Source organism: Tupaia chinensis, unplaced genomic scaffold (assembly GCF_000334495.1).
Source record: "Tupaia chinensis unplaced genomic scaffold, TupChi_1.0 Scaffold000318_1, whole genome shotgun sequence".
Taxonomy (NCBI): Eukaryota; Metazoa; Chordata; class Mammalia; order Scandentia; family Tupaiidae; genus Tupaia; species Tupaia belangeri.
Window position 1 is genome coordinate 5,953,925 of NW_006159811.1, and position 4,523 is coordinate 5,958,447.

Sequence of the window (4,523 nt, forward strand, 5' to 3'; positions counted from 1 at the left end):
CCCGCCCCCCCCGCTGTATAAAAAAAAAAAAAAAAAAAAAAAAAAAAAACACAAACAGCTAAATAAATCTTTAAAAAGAAGTTTTTATTCTCTGGGTATCTCCCAAGACTGTATAAAACATACTTGTTAATAAACCTTCCCTCCCCCAAAAAACAGCACACAAACACTTCCGCCTTTGCTTTAACTTTGTTCTGAACAGAAGTTGCATTGAGTCAGACTACCTAATTTTTCTGAATTTGCTTTATTCATGACATTAAAAAGTTCCTGGTCTTTATAAACGTGAAATACACAGTGATAGACTAAGTTATAAGGACAGCTATGTGGATATGAGATCACTTTATTATATTGGCCTAGGCATAGCCTTATTAGCTCCATTTAGGGGAGTCTACCTCCCTCCCCTGTGTTTTTAAGTATTTAGTCTAAGACTCAATGTTATTCATTTCTTGACTTAGCTCTTCAAATGGATTAACTAGAAAGTTGTTTTTAACCTTGTGATTGGGGAAGTCAGTTTAATACACACAACTTCGGTGATGTTCCATTGTGCTCCACCGGGATTTGTTTGGTTGCAAGAGAAACACCCAACTGCACCAGCTTAAGAGAAAAGGGAAACCTTTAGTTCACAAACTGGACAATCCAACTCCAGTGTTAGCTCCAAGTAAGGCCTGGTTCATAAGGCTCAAAGTCATGAAAAACCATAAAAACCATATCCTTCCTTTGTCTCTTCTCTACCCTCTAAATCAAGATCATTTTCAGAGTCTGCATGGGGTGCCATTACCCCCTCTAGATGGGAAATTCCAGGACCACCTTCATGATAAGTGCTATAAATCTCATTATCTTTCAAGTGTTTATTCCAAAAGCTCTTCTGGAAATCCAGGTTGGCCACTTCTAGCAATATCTTCTTGGGTTTTAGTGGTAGGAACATCTAGGTGACATGCCCATCCCTGAACTAGCCATTGCAGTCATGGGTATGTGGGTAAAGAAATCAGACACCCTAAAGAGGGCAAAAACCAAAAAACATCTAAATCACTTAAAAATGGGTGCATTTTTAGAATAGCTAAGTTTCCAAAGGGCTGGAATATTGTATGAAAACAAGAATAGTTGATCTAATATTAGTAAGGTCCCTTACCAGTAGACAGAATAACTACCTGAGCCAGAAGATTCTAAATTGGGGTCAGAGCTACAACCAACCAGTAATAGTTAGGACTTGTATGTAAGTCCTACTAGACTCTAGAACTTTCAAATTCACCTCTTTAACTATTTTGATAGCTACATTAAAAACCTAAAGTAGGTGAGTCATTTCTACTGGACAGAGCTTGCCTCTTGGTTATTAGTAGAGAGCAGTATGTTCTGACAAAAAAACATGGCCCAGGACCAGGAAGAAGGCTGCTGGGGTAAGACCAAAGGGTGGTAACCTCACTTTTTATATGCTCAACACGCTTGGCATGGCTGTCCCCATTCACTGTCATTCCACCCTGCCTCTGGAAGGTTCTACATAATCACATCTATCTCACTCCTATTTTCAAGAGATAATAGCAGTATTTCTCAGTTAATTCAGGTCATTATATCCTGCTCCCAACAGCCTTTGCATCTTGACAGACTAGAGGGAGACTTAGGTCATTGGATGTAAGAAGACAGTAGTAGAAACGTATTTTTGCCAGCACTCAGGCTTATTTTTCTGAAGGTAGAGCCTTAGTTTTATCACCTGCCCTCCCATAGCAGAGAATGTCAGAAGAACATGAAGTTACTTTGTTAAAAATGCTGCACAGAGGGGCCAGCCAGTGATATGGTGGTTAAGGCAACTGGATCCCACACGACCAACTGCAGTTTGAGCCCCAGATCCAGCAACTTGGAAACATAGGGCACATATACATGTGTGTCCCATATCCTGAAAGAATGGAAGAGAAGGGGTTATAGTGTCATCCCACTTCAGGGGGAGGAGGTGCTTTCTCACTTTTCTCTCTGGTAAGCACACAGCAAATTAAAAAACACTGCATGAGTCAAATTAAAATGTATCTGAAGACTAGCCCAAATCCACCAATACGTGGCCTCTGTCCTGTAATTTAAGTTCTCTCTCACACACACACAAGATCCATGTTCTAGTTTTATAATTTATTGCTCAGAAAACTTGCTACCCCTAACAATTGGCTTGAGATGTGTAGCAGCTTCCTACTCACATAAGAGATCATCTGTCTACTGCCGCCACACAAGTGCTCCCAGATTTAGCAACTTTAAACATTTATATCTCACACTAAGGATCAAGAAAGCAGGCCCAGTTTAGGTAAATGCCCGATTCGCATTCTCAGGAGGCTGCAGTCCTACTGTTGCCTGGAAGCATTTCCACCTCAGGGCTCAACTGCCAGTGAGGGGGATCTATGCCCAAGCATATTCATGTGGCAGTTGTCACACGTCAGAATGTCTACTCTCAAGCTCTCGCAGTTGGTGCAAAGCTTCAGCTCCTCCTAGCCAGTGAGGCTGAGGGTTTCTGCTCCTCTGCATGAGAGAAGGGCTGCTCCATGGGGCAGTTTACAACACAGCAGCTCGATGCTCCTGGGACGGCTTATCCGAGAGAATGTAGGAAGGATTCACAAGACAGCCCAGTCTCTAGAACCTCATCTTGGAAGTGACAGACCGTCACTTCCACACAATTGGGACATCAGGAACCAAAGTCACTACACGCACCCTCAAGGAAAGGGCTTGCCACAGGCATGAATGCCAGGAGATGAGGGCCACAGCGGCCACCTCACAGGCTGCCTCCCCTTCCCGGCTATGCTCTCTCCTGTTCACCTTGTCCTGTCACCCCTATTGTCTTGCACTTTGCCTTTTGGCTCATTCATTGAGACACACCCTTGGAGCCGTCTGAGTTTGGGATTCTGTTGAACATGAAAGTGTACAACTGTAGATCAGGGTACAGTGGAGGTCACGTTTGAGACAGAGGGCTCAGGCAGGAATTTGGATACAAGCCATAAGTCTGTTGTTTTTTAAACATCACTTTAACTTGTCGCTTCCCAGAACTTTACGGTCCTTTACAAGGACACTATAAAGTGAAAAGCAAACTTTACTGTTTGGGTAACTATTGAGATTCTTGGGGTTTACCTTAGAGAGCTATCCTGTAAAAGAACAGTCTGGTACTGACCCAGGACACCTATTGCCCATCACACCCTCTGCTTACACTGGCAATGGGCAGTAAGAGGCTGTTCTCTTCCTCTTTCTGCTGAAGGATCAGAGCTGGCTGAAGACAGTTACATCATCTTGACAATGGTGAAAAGCCTGACTCCCTCACGGGTAGAACCACAATGGGTCTCTCTCCCGGTGGCTGTGAACACTGGCCCATGACTGCTCCTGCCAGAAGTGCAACTCAACCGGAGAAACCTATAGCAGGGGCCTGAAAGAGCTCTGCTCTAACACCTGGGACAAATTCTGGTTTGGTTTTCCCTTAAAGATTTTTCAAAGTAGAAACAGAGGGTAATGATTGAGAATAGCCTTATGGTAAAGGATTCTAGAACAGAACTTTTAATCACCGACCTTTGAAGGCAGAGAAAGTAAAGTCTCCCATGTGGTCCAAACCAATCAGGCTTAGAACATAACATGTTCAATTCCACCGATCAGTTTATGCAAGTTACAATCATCTCATTGGATACAGAAAAGACATCTGACAAAATTGAACTTTTCTTTGTACAAACTCTCAACCAGTTAGGTATAGAAGGATTGTACTTGAAAGTAAAGGCCACATGGCGAAGCCCACGATTAACAGCAGACTCAGTGATGAGAAGCTGAAAGCCTTTCCTCTAAGATCAGGAACAAGTCAAAGACACCGGCTCTAACCACTTTTGTTAAAAAGAGCAACTAGGAAAGAAAAAGCATCCAGATTAGGTAGGAGTTAAATTTTTACTGTCTAGACAACATGGTCCTCTACAACAATCAATCCACACACAAAAAAAACTGTATTCAGTAAATGAGTGCAGTAAAAATCTCAGGCTACGCATCAACCTGCGTAAGTCAGTAGCCTTTCTGTACAATAACTACTGGAAAATCAAACAAAGCCATCCTACTTAAAATATCAGATATGATACTTAGGAATAAATTTGACCAGATAAATGTTTCTATGTACAGATCTTCCATCTAAGTCATTGATGAAAGATATTAGAAGCACAGATAAAAAGATCTAAAATTCATGGATTGGGAGAATGTTATTACAATCTCCATATCCAAAGCAATCTACAAATTCAATGTAATTTCTGTCAGAATTCCAGTGACACTTTTCCGTAAGGATAGAAAAATCCTAAAGTTTATGCAATAGAGCAAAGCTGAACAGAAAAAAATGGAAGCATTATAATACCTGGTCTCAAAATCTATCACAAAGTTATAGTAATCAAAACGGTATTGGGGCCAGTAGGTGGCATGGTGGTTAGTGATGCTGGACTCCCACATAGCCAAACAGTTTGAGTCCCAGACCTGGTAGCTTGCTCTCTCCACCACCACCCCCGCCCCAATCAAATTAAAATAAAGTTAAAATAATTATTAAA